Source organism: Anabrus simplex, chromosome 11, assembly GCF_040414725.1.
Source record: "Anabrus simplex isolate iqAnaSimp1 chromosome 11, ASM4041472v1, whole genome shotgun sequence".
In the NCBI taxonomy this organism is placed as follows: domain Eukaryota; kingdom Metazoa; phylum Arthropoda; class Insecta; order Orthoptera; family Tettigoniidae; genus Anabrus; species Anabrus simplex.
Window position 1 is genome coordinate 11186686 of NC_090275.1, and position 13677 is coordinate 11200362.

Below are 13677 nucleotides of genomic sequence, written 5' to 3' on the forward strand. Positions count from 1 at the left end.
TCTTGAGACTGACAAAATGATGGTCCGGTAACTGTCAACTTGAATAAATTCTTGGCAATCGATATATTTTATTATATACATGGGGTAATTTCCATGGAATTATAGGTCACTTCAACTACACACATATCACAATTACGTGTCCCGACCGTCTGAGGGCTGTCACATACATCAACCGGGAGAGATTCGCTTATATTTACTGCCAAGTAAACACACATAATAGTGAAAACTAAAAAGTAGGTTGTATGGGATTTTTATATATACACTGACTGACAGAGCAAATGCAACACCAAGAAGGAGTGGTTCGAAAGGGATGAAAGTTGGGGAAAAAACAGAGACGGCACGGACGAATAATTGATGTTTATTTCAAACCGATATGCAGGTTACACAATGCGCACGGCATCGACTCAGTAGGATGTAGGACCACCGCGAGTGGCGATGCACGCAGAAACACGTCGAGGTACAGAGTCAATAAGAGTGCGGATGGTGTCCTGAGGGATGGTTCTCCATTCTCTGTCAACCATTTGCCACAGTTGGTCGTCCGTACGAGGCTGGGGCAGAGTTTGCAAACGGCGTCCAATGAGATCCCACACGTGTTCGATTGGTGAGAGATCCGGAGAGTACGCTGGCCACGAAAGCATCTGTACACCTCGTAGAGCCTGTTGGGAGATGCGAGCAGTGTGTGGGCGGGCATTATCCTGCTGAAACAGAGCATTGGGCAGCCCCTGAAGGTACGGGAGTGCCACCGGCCGCAGCACATGCTGCACGTAGCGGTGGGCATTTAACGTGCCTTGAATACGCACTAGAGGTGACGTGGAATCATACGCAATAGCGCCCCAAACCATGATGCCGCGTTGTCTAGCGGTAGGGCGCTCCACAGTTACTGGCGGATTTGACCTTTCTCCACGCCGACGCCACACTCGTCTGCGGTGACTATCACTGACAGAACAGAAGCGTGACTCATCGGAGAACACGACGTTCCGCCATTCCCTCATCCAAGTCGCTCTAGCCCGGCACCATGCCAGGCGTGCACGTCTATGCTGTGGAGTCAATGGTAGTCTTCTGAGTGAACGCCGGGTGTGCACGCCTCCTTCAACCAATCGACGGGAAATTGTTCTGGTCGATATTGGAACAGCCAGGGTGTCTTGCACATGCTGAAGAATGGCGGTTGACGTGGCGTGCGGGGCTGCCACCGCTTGGCGGCGGATGCGCCGATCCTTGCGTGCTGACGTCACTCGGGCTGCGTCTGGACCCCTCGCACGTGCCACATGTCCCTGCGCCAACCATCTTCGCCACAGGCGCTGCACCGTGGACACATCCCTATGGGTATCGGCTGCGATTTGACGAAGCGACCAACCTGCCCTTCTCAGCCCGATCACCATACCCCTCGTAAAGTCGTCTGTCTGCTGGAAATGCCTCCGTTGACGGCGGCCTGGCATTCTTAGCTATACACGTGTCCTGTGGCACACGACAACACGTTCTACAATGACTGTCGGCTGAGAAATCACGGTACGAAGTGGGCCATTCGCCAACGCCGTGTCCCATTTATCGTTCGCTACGTGCGCAGCACAGCGGCGCATTTCACATCATGAGCATACCTCAGTGACATTAGTCTACCCTACAATTGGCATAAAGTTCTGACCACTCCTTCTTGGTGTTGCATTTGCTCTGTCAGTCAGTGTATATAATCGCATAGGTTTTCGGGAACTATCAGATAGGAAAAGGCAAGTGGTGGTGATAATCGTTTAAAGAGGACTGGGGAAGAAGAGCCGTGGCCATAATAACAGCCCTAGTATTGCCTGGTGTAAAAATAGGGAAACTATGGAAAACAATCTTCACGGCTGCCGATGATGCGTTTCGAATCTACGATCTCCAGAATGCAAGCTACATCTATATAGCCCGTACAACACACTCGGTTACACATTACTATTGCTTCATCTTCTCTTCGTCGAAGCTACTATATTTATGAGTAAATTACACTCACTGTAACAATGAAAGCGTAAGCTACACTTCCCCGTACGGTGGCGTGTCGCTTTAGTGTCGATAATATTATAAGATTTAATTTGCACCCAAAGCGATACTCTTATCTGTGGGCAAGCCATGCTCAGCCGTATTTGAGTAATGTGTAGGAAGACAAACAGCTGACTGGCGTTCGGCGCGTGCACCGACGAATTTCATTGGTTGCGACAAGCAAAGAGTTGCATGAAAGATACTTCTGTCTCCATTTTCAAACCAAAATTGAAACTTTAAGGGATGTCTAGTTAAACATCGACTGAACATTGTTTATGCAATGGAAGATCGTGAATGATTTAGACGTTGTTTAGGTAGACGATGTCTAAGGCTTAAAACTAGTCATCGTTTCTACAATCTAAATCTACAGTCTAAGTGAAGACCTTAAAAATCCACATTCGCTAAAATCAGATTCTTTATGAGACAACTCACTAAAAAGTCAACAACGTTAGATATTAAATTACAATAATGAACACAATTTTCTTTTTTTCCACTGCAGGTATCAACTTTCATTTTAAAAGAAAATCGAGAGAATCCATACCGATATAGGCTAGGCTGAACGCATGTCATTGAAAATTAAGAAATACGCCAGAGAAAAAGGAAATATCTGTTAGTGAAATAACAACGACATTAAAAATATAGACTGCTAATCTGCTGGCCATCTCTGAATCAACTTGAGACACTGGCGGCCATGACACTTGAAGGCAAAACATATGCGTATTTCCTTTGAATCTCCCACAGAGAGGATCTGTAGAAGTTGTTGTGTGATGGAGTACGGTCTTTAAAAAGGCATACAAGGTTAAAATAAATAAATAAATAAATAAATAAATAAATAAATAAATAAATAAATAAATAAATAAATAAATAAATAAATAAATAAATAAATAAATAAATAAATAAATAAATAAAGTCAGGCGAGAATTGGCCGAGAGAGGTCCGATTGAAATATTAAAGCGGGGTAAAATGCCGTGTGTCATCCGGAGAGGTCTGGTGCAGGTCTTTTTATTTGACTCCCGTAGGCGACCTGCGCGTCGTGATGAGGATTAAATTATTGTGAAGACGCGTGCCAGGGGAATTAACTAATTATGGTTAAAATTTCCGACCCTGCCTGGAATCGAACCCGGGACCCCTAAGGCCAAACGCCAGTGCGCTAAGAATAGTACCGTATGTGGAAGGAATGCTACACTCGGTCAGGGTTCTGGTGGTCTCAAGTTCAGAATCTGGGGTTACCCAGCTTAGTGGCCCCCTTACGACAGGCTGAGGATGCCGTAGAGATGTTCTACGCCGCTAACCAACGGGTGTATGTGCTGTTTGTTGCACAGCATTTCTCAAAAGGTAGTCATAAGTAGTAAAATGCATAAAACCTAACAAACTAAACCAAGAAGCAAAATTCAAAAATTATACACTAAAGGTATGTTGTTAAAAGGCAGTGGTATCTTTCTCTACGCATGTGAATACCTCAATGACTGTTGTACGTGTAACCAAGACCGACTCCAATCCTCAGGCCGTAATATAATAAAAACATGGCGGCCGATGTAGCCGGATTTCTGGTATTCGTTAACACGAAAATATCACGTACATATTATATAAACGGCGGTATTTTAAAATGATAAATGTAAAATCATAGTCAAAATCTCTTTTACACGTATGAAAACGCTTCGCCAACAAGTACACACCACATATAATCAACTAGAATCGCATACATTCTAGTAGAAAAGAGACCAACAAGCTGATTATTTAAAAATTTCAATTCGTCAAATAACGGTTTCTCTTCGATTTCAAATCGCTGGATAGATGAAAATACATGATAAAACTGTTAAAATGATATTTCTAACATCATTTTGAATGTTTCAAAATAAATTAAAATGCAAATTCCTCGATTTATTCGCTCTCATGAGAACTGTGAAACATAATTTGTTGCCTTAGTTTTGAAGTGGTGAACAATCTCTTAAATTCAGCACCCAATAAATGGAAAGTACACCCGAAATAATAATGTTATTGGCTTTACGTCCCACTAACTACATTTTTTACGGTTTTCGGAGACGTCGAAGAGCCGAAACTTAGTCCTGCAGTAGCTTATTTACCGGGGTTCTAAACTTGGTGTAAGCAAAGGTTCATCGGGTGAATGAAAAGACTTTATTTTACATATATATTATGAAATCCATGCACAGCAAACCGAGTCCCTGTGTGCCTAAGAGTGTAGTTGGTTTGAGTCCATTTCTTATTTATCATTGCGTCGGTGCAATAAAATTCCTCCCACATATTTGTCCTTTTCTCCTTCCTATCATTTAGGTGTTTTTCTGAAGCTTTGGTTGTTGGTAGATGCAATCTTAATTTAAGATTCTCGATGAAGAAAGTTTCCTTTGTAAGTTCGTAAACTTCTTGTAGGAGTAAATTTTGAGACGGCTAGTGTCCTTTTCAAGAAACTTGCTTTTACACGATCTAATGTTTCGAGGTCTCTGGATGTAAGGTGTGCCCAAATTAAGTGTATGCCATATGTTACTATATTGTCACTAAAATAATTCCAGGAACTCCCCAGCAGTACTATATGTGTATGCTGATGACATGGTCTTAGGATCCAGTTATAAAGAAGAATTACAGATAGTAATAGACAAACTGTAGTAATGGGCAAAGGAAAATGATTTTACTATTATCATTAACAAGACCGTACAGATGGTCTTTTGAAAGGGTGGGAGATTAGCCAAATCAAATAACATACTTCTCAAAAAAGAGAAATTGGAAATTGCAAATCATTTCAAATATTTAGGAATACATCTACAAACAACCAGAACATTATTGAATATACATATAAAGGAAAGAGCAATAGCAGCTATTCGTAATATTCAAGATATCACCAATCCAGAGTTACTGGATATTAAAACAGCGTTATAGTGGAGAGTGTTTCTGGAATGAAAGACGACAGGGAAAACCAGAGTTCCCGCAGAAAAACTTGTCCCGCCTCCGCTTTGTCCAGCACAAATCTCACATGGAGTGACCGGGATTTGAACCACGAAATCCAGCGGTGAGAGGCCGGCGTGCTGCCCCCTCCGGTACTCCGGTTTTCCCTGTCATATTTCATTCCAGCAACACTCTCCAATATCATTTCATCTCATCTGTCATTCATTAATCATTGTCCTAGAAGAAAGTGACATGCTTTATCAGCCGGTACAATTCCTATCCTCGCCGCTAGACGGGGGTTTCATTCATTCTATTCCTGACTTGGTAGAATGACTGGAAACAGGCTACGGATTATCATTTTTCAAAATAGAAACACTAAGGAACACTTCCATGTAAGATAGATGTAAAGTACTTAATAAAACAATTCATTGAAAGAGATAAATAAATAAATGGCGTGTGGCCAAAGGCTTCTCCAGACCAGTTTTATTGTATAAAACAATTAAATACGTGATTACACGTCTTTATCACGGTGAGTTTTATAAGTACACGGCTAGAGTACAGTTGTTCAAAGATATGCCTCTTTTCGTCATTGAAAATGAAATGAAATGGCGTATGGCTTTTAGTGCCGGGAGTTTCTGAAGACATGTTCGGCTCACCAGGTGCAGGTCTTTTGATTTGACTTCCGTAGGCGACTTGCGCGTCGTGATCAGGAAGAAATTATGAGGGCAACTCATACACCCAGCCCCCCTGGCAGCAAAATTAACCAATGATGGTTAAAATTCCCGACCCTGCCGGGAATCGCAAGATGTCACGCTGATCGCAGCCGACCTGTCCACACCGCTTCGTGTGCTTTTGCTTTTATATCCTCTTTGATTATAACGTTATCGCCCAGTTGTACCATAGAGTTAGTAAATAATATAATTTACTAACTCTATGAGTTGTACCCACCGCCGTCTCGATCTTCTTATACTGCCTGCTCTATGTCACTAGTTTAACACAGGAAGGCGCGACTACCAATATTTCCCCAAGCCGCCGTAAGAGTGCAGCAGTAGACGCACAATATTCGCTGTCAGTGCGGGTGTAGCACTGTGTTATTGGCGCATGCATGTGTGTGAAAACCTGAGTTATTTCGTACAATGAGTAAACGTGTCTGGTCACTTCCGTTAGTACAAGAGATATTTTGTATAGAACTGTGAAATGAGTTAATCATCTTATGCTTATAGATATTTCGAAAGTGATTGTAAAGTGTTAGCACTTGTTTCTTTCCGTTCGTGCAGGGTGTATTTTTTGTAGAACTGAAACTTCTGATTCTTTCCCCGAAATATTCATCTGTTGTGTACCATTTTGCCAATCTTGGCAAGGTGGTTCGCAGCCAGAAAGGATACGACTCCATGAAATACCGTCTAGTAAAGCGGCTGTCGGCTTTATCTAGGCAAGGACCTAATAAAGGAAGTAATTGGATATCCTCAGATTACTCTCGCATCTGTGCATTTACACCTTATTTCAGAAGGTGATGGAGCCTCCACGGCTCAGGAGGCAGCGCGCCGGCCTCTTACCACTGGGTTCTGTGGTTCAAATCCCGGTCACTCCATGTGAGATTTTTCCAGCGGAGGCGGGACAGGTTTTTCTTCGGATACTCCGATTTTCCCTGTCATATTTCATTCCAGCAACACTCTCGAATATCATTTTATTTGTCATTCATTAATCACTCCCCCGGAGGAGTGCGACAGCCTTCGGCGGCCGGCACAATTCCTATCTTCGCTGCTAGATGGGGGCTTCATGCGTTCCATTCCTGACCCGGTCGAATGACTGGAAACAGGCTGCGGATTTTTTTTCAGAATGTGATTAAAGCCGTGGAGGATAGTGGATTTCTTGTGATAAGAATTGTGACGGACAATCACAAAACAAAACGTGTTCATGTTTAGAAAGTTTGGACAACCTCAGATATCCAGACGATAACATTCCAATCAAACTAGAAACGGTCAATCAAATCCTAATTTGCAGGTACTAGGTTCGTGTTGTTGAAGAGAGGATGGAGTGTGACATTTGTGTCAGTAACATCTCACTGCCTAGAGCTTCGACACCGCTAAATGGAACTGATTATGCATCAGGACAGAGGAGGAGTTCGATACCCAAAACCTTGTTTTATTGCTCTGGTGAAGCATCTGCAGGAATTCGTTTAAGCTGCTGTGCCCTATTGTCGAAGTCCTCAAACGTACGAGCGTAATACGAGGACTTGCGACGTCTTCCCTTTCAGAATACCGGGCGAGTTGGCCGTGCGGTTAGGAGCGCGCAGCTGTGAGCATGCATCCGGGAGATAGTGGGTTCGAACCTCACTGTCGGCAGCCCTGAAGATGGTTTTCCGTGGTTTCCCATTTTCAGACCAGGCTGTACCTTAATTAAGGCCACGGCCGCTTCCTTCCCATTCCTATCCCATCTTCGCCACAAGACCTATCTGTGTCGGTGCGACGTAAAACAAATAGCAAAAAAAAAAAAACCTTTCAGAATGTGTTTTGTTACAGTTTGAGGTCAAAGAACATCAGCAAACTGTTAGTGATATTATCCTAACCAAGTTCGTAAAGACCTCTATTATTTGATATTGCGTTGGCAAGAATACAAAAAGTACGGTACCACTCCAAGCCTTCGTCCAGGAAAATCTTTAAATTGTGCATTAAGGGACCAACTGCGACTTCATACAGGTAATATTGCCGATATTTAATATTACTGACGTAATTTACGAGCTTCAGTGAACATATGACCATACTGCATAGTATTTGGTAGGCTGTCGTCATTAGAATAAGTTTAGAACATTGTGCGTCTATGTCTGCCATCTAGCGGAGAAATTTTGTCGCAGCGTAGTCGCAAAAATGCTCGCATAGAGCAGGCAGTATAGGAGGATCGAGACGGCGGTGGTTGTACCGAGTAAAGTGTAAACCACTCCTATCCTCTGTAGACAACATATTAGTCTCGCGCTTTATGAAGCTAGAACATGGTTAGAGGCCCATGGGTTAAATCTTTCCATAGCGAAATGTCGAGCAATGATATTTACACATCGCAGAACCTATGACCGATCGCCACTTGCCTTTGATCAGTATGAAATACCAGTGGTTAGCCACCATAAATATCTTGGGTTATTTATCGATCAAAAACTTACATGGAAACATCATTTTTTATATTTGCGTTCGAAGAGTGAACGGTATATTCAGGTTATACAGGCCGTAACCCGTAGGCAATGGGGGGCAGATCCCGTTGTGGTGCTATCTCTGTACAAAACCACTATTCGGACGATATTGGATTACGGATCACATATTTTCGACGTAGCATCTTCTACTAACTTACATATTCTTAACACTTGTCAATATCAAGCAATACGATCCTGTATTGGAGCTTTAAAATCCACACCTACCAATGCCCTCCTCGTTGAAGCCTGCGAAGCTCCCTTACAAGTACGTAGAAAAATACTTGCAACGAAATATTTACTTAAAAAGTTTTCATTCACAAGTCATCCTCTAATTCCGAAGTTACAGTTACTCTCGGAGTATTATTCAGTTAGGCGCCAGGGTTTAAGCAGATTGCCTGCATTGTTTCATGCATTTAATACATTAAAGTCGAAGCAGTGTACCTTAATACACAGTGCTACTTTACTACCCTATACTTTACCCTATCCGGTTTCTCATTTTAAGCCTCAAATCATTTGGCCTATGCGTAATGGCTCTACTACATTTCCTTGTCTGCAGGGGATCGAGATATGTCCAGTTAAACGAGTGAAATTTTCTCATATTCCACGAAGCATAAACATTTTTACAGATGGGGCAAAGAACATTAATGGAGTCGGTTCCGCTTATTATATACCTTCTCTAAATTTTAGTGAACAATATGGTTTGCCTAGTGACTGTTCGATTTTTACGGCGGAGCTATTTGCCATACAGCAAGCCTTACTTTTTGTTCAGCGAAAGGGATATACGCGAGCTACAATCTATACGGATTCGCTGAGTGCATTACAATCTTTGGTTTCTGATGAGTTATCCTATAATTGGTATATTTACAATGTCAAAAGTATCCTTTATATGCTAGACAATGTCGGTATTTCCATAACTTTAGTATGGGTACCAGGTCACGTGGGTATCGCCGGTAATGAAAAAGCAGACTGTTTCGCAAAACAAGCTTCTCGTCTTCCTGTTCCGAATATTAACAATATGGTTCCAGCTTCTGATTATGTAGTTATTTTTCGACAGGAGGGACGTTCAGACTGGCAGAATTTCTTCCGACAAACTGCACAAGTCAAAGGTAAATTTTATTATCATTTACAACCAAGCCTTTTAGTTAAACCTTGGTTTATACGAGGATCTTATACTAGACGACATATTATTAACATCATTCGGTTACGGTTTAATCATGCCCTCACACCACAATATCGATCACGGTTCCATTTAACACAAGATACCAACTGTTGGTGTGGTACAGATATCCGTAATGGCGATTCTAATCACATCCTCTTTGAATGTTCTTTGTATGCTAACCAACGTAAAAAACTTATGGCTAACCTCCAGCGACTTAAGCAGGTTTTTCCTACCAGTGTTTCTTGTTTGCTCTGTAATCCTACAGAAGAGATTATTAGAGTGCTAAATTTGTTTCTAGATGAAGCCAAGATCGTGTTATAATTTTGTCTATAATATCCAGTGAGAATTACTCATGCTTTCTCAGGTTCCATTTGAGTGATTCCTCATATCATTAGTGTATTACTTGTGAGTGCTATTTTGGATTTTTCGTGTGGGTGACGCTTTAAACGCAGTGTGATTGCAAGATTGGAAGTTTCCCGTATGACAACAGTCTATACTAGCAAAATGGGGTAGTTATGTGATATAGTGAAGTTTCGTGTTTTGTGTTTTTCTACTTGCAAGTTCAGGCATCAATTATTGAATTGAAGTGTTTTCATTTAGACTAGTGTGTTTACATGCGTAAGCGAGTATTGACTGGGTGAAATGTCGTAGACACAGCCCAATAAGCATCAGCAAGCAAGCAAGCAAGCAAAGCACTCCTATCCTCTTTGGTGTTAACCGCTACCAAGATGCTCTTTGCTATCGAGTGAATGTTGCGGCACTTTTAAACATGCTTTTGGTACGACCATAAAAGGTATTTCGCTTACATATTCAGTGCCCTTTTCTCACAATGTAATAGTCATAAATGACCGTAAATAGAACTGTTACATACGTTAGTGCTAGAAGTAGGAGCTGGTGCATGAGCGAAAGAACAGGTTTGTAAACAATGCGGCTCGGAATATAACTGACAGTTAATTTATAAAAAAATGTAACGTAATTTCATGTGATACACCTATCTGTATTATTTTTAAATATAGTTAATGAGGAAAGTAATTATAACGAATCTGATATACAACAGAAAACTTCCATCTACGAAATGGCACCAAAAAATACGTACGGTACATAGACACGCAAATGTGGCCAAACTATAACCAGTTTGCCTTTTTGCACATTGCTTTGCTGAATAGAGCAATATTATTTACTGATGGGGAAACCGACCTGCTCAATTCATCCTTATTATGTATCTTAATCTGATCCCACACATTCGATGTGCTACCACTCATCGTGTAAATGTGCCTGCAAAAATTACATTTTGCTGACTTTTTTGTCATCAGTACTTTCAAAGATTGCCATGCATTAGATGATTTTCATTGCATTTGCAATACAAAAATTTTCTTTAAAAGAATCACCTTTAAAAATTCTAAATTAATGCATAGGAGCAAATATGGGACAGCAAAATGTTGGGGTAAAAGCGGGACTACATCATGGCTCCTTACAAGCTTGATTAACGGCAATAGATTGTTTTGAGTTCATTGATTGGCAGACAAGGACTAAATGACCAAAAATGACTATGGTAAATGTGGGATCTGATAAATGCAGCATGGGTGAAGTTTAAGGAAGCAGAGATTGTTATCAGTGGAATACCGTGTAGGAGGCATACTGACTAGAAGGCGATTGAGACTATGGAGTGGGTATGTGGGAAACTGGGAATGAGATTTCTAGATCCTAATGGGTGGGTAGGAGATAGGGATATGCGCTCAAATGGCCTTCACTTAAACTGAAGTGTAGTTATAAGTTAGGAAATTTGTTTAGAAGGGTTATAGGGAGGTACATTCAGGGAAACAGGGTGGCCTAGGGAGCGGTGGTAAGTGAACAGAAGTTGAGTAGGGATGACATAAAAATGTTAGTGCTGAACTGTAGAAGTACTGTAAAGAAAGGAATAGAATTGAGTAATTTAATAGATATATACTTACCAAATATTGTAATAGGAGTTGAATCATGTCTGAAGAATGATATAATGGATGCAGAAATTTTCTCACAGAACTGGAGTGTGTATCGTAGAGTTAGGATAGGAATGGTAGGAGGGGAAGTTTTCATTTTGGTGAAAGAAGTATTTTTAAGCTATGAAAAAGTTAAAGATGACAGACATGAAATTCTAGGTGTAAGGCTCATCTCTGAAGATAATAGGCAACTTCATGTCTTTGGAGTGTACAGACCAGGAAAGGGTAGCGCTTACGCTGATTCCAAATTATTTGATAAGATAATCAGCTATGTGGGAAACGATATGGAAAGGAATGTGATTGTAGCGGGTGATTTCTCAATTTACCAAATGTCAATTGGGAAGGTAATGCGAACGACAGGAAGCATGACCAACAAATGGCGAATAAGTTAATGTGGGAAGGCCATTTGATTCATAAAGTAATGGAACCAACTAGAGGGGAGAATATTCTGAATGTGGTGCTGGTAAAACCAGATGAGCTCTATAGAGAAACCAACGTAATAGATCATATTAGTGATCATGAAGCTTTTTTTTTTTTTGTGGTAGTTAAAAATAAATGTGAAAGAAAGGAAGGTATTAAAATTAGGACTATTAGGCAGTACCATATGGCTGATAAACCAGACATGAGAGACTTTTTAAAAACTATAATCGGTGGGAAAAGGTAAATAAACAGACTCTGGGATGGATTTAAGGCAATTGTTGATGAATATGAAAATAGGTTTGTACCTTTAAAGGTGGGAAGGAATGGTAAAGGTCTACTATATTATAACAGAGAAGTAAAGAAACTAAGCAGGTGCAGATTAGACAGAAATAGAGTTAGAAATGGCTGTGGAAGTAGGGGTAATTGAAGGAACTTACTAGAAAATTGAATCTAGCAAAAAATCAGCTAAGGATAATATGATGGCAAGCATAACTGGCAGTCATACACATTTTAGTGAAAAATGGAAGGGTATGTATAGGTACTTGAAGGCAGAAAAAGGTTCCAAGATGGATATGACTGCCGATTGACCTATCTAAGGCATTTGATAGGGTAGATCATGGGAGACTACTAGCAAAAAAAGGAGTGCAATTGAACTTCACAAAAGAGTGACTGAATGGGCAGCTATGTTTCTAGAAAACAGAACTCAGAGAATTACAGTAGGCAAAAACTTTAGCTGTTCCTGTAATAATTAAGAGAGGAATTCCTCAAGGCAGTAGGCCTATATTATTGGATTATGTTTTCTTATATATATCAAAGATATGTGTAAAGAAGTGGAATCAGAGATAAGGGCTTTTGCAGATGATGTTATTCTGTACAGAGTAATAAATAAGTTACAAAATTGTGAGCAACTGCAAAATGACCTGATAATGTTGTGAGATGAACAGTAGGCAATGGTATGATGGTAAACAGGGTTAAAAGTCAGGTTGTGAGTTTCACAAATAGGAAAAGTCTTCTCACTTCTAATTACTGCATTGATGGGGTGAAGATTCCTTTTGGGGATCGTTGTAAGTATCTGGGTGTTAATATAAGGAAAGATCTTCATTGGGGTAATCACATAAAAAAATTATTGTAAATAAAAGGTACAGATCTCTGCACATGGTTATGACGGTATTTAGGAGTTGTACTAAGGATGTAAAGAAGAGGGCATATAAGTCTCTGGTAAGACCCCAACTAGAGTGTGACCGAGCTCGATAGCTGTGGTCGCTTAAGTGCGGCCAGTATCTAGTATTGCAAGAGACTTTTCTCATTTTAGATCCCGTATTGAAAATCAATTGAAAGGAGAATAATATATTTGGTATGTTCCGAGTTGTCAGTGGAGAGATGGCATGGAATGACATCAGTAGGCAAATAAGTTTGAGTGGTGTCTTTAAAAGTAGGAAAGATCACAATATGAAGATAAAGTTGGAATTCAAATATTTCTTTGTAGGAAGGAGAGCTGGGGATTGGAATAACTTTACCAAGGGAGATGTTCAATAAATTTCTAATTTCTGTGCAATAATTTAAGAAAAAGCTAGGAAAACAAGAGATAGGGAATCTGCCGCATGGGCAACTGCCTAAATGCAGATCAGTAGTGATTGATTGATAGTGATTGATTGATTGGAATGAGCAGCAAAAATAATGAAAAACTAACACTTATATTCAGCATTTAAAAAATTTGCTTTCTGGTTAGAAATATTTATAATTTTAGAAAAACTGTTGTAGATAAATTCATTTCTTTTAATCCATATTTAAAGAGGGCATTGCAGAAAATGTCTTGAAACCCATGTATTTGTAGGATCAATATTAAGCAAGAAATTCTTTTTTCATATTCGGGGCATTTGTGGGTCATTTTTAGGGCAAATCGGGGGACATTGATAGAGTAAAGTCAGGTTTTGTTTTGGTAAAATTTGAAGTAGCAAGAAAAGAGAAAATCAATGAATGCAGATATGCATGTGTTGTGTTTAAATATTCAAGCCAGATGATGCTTTGACATT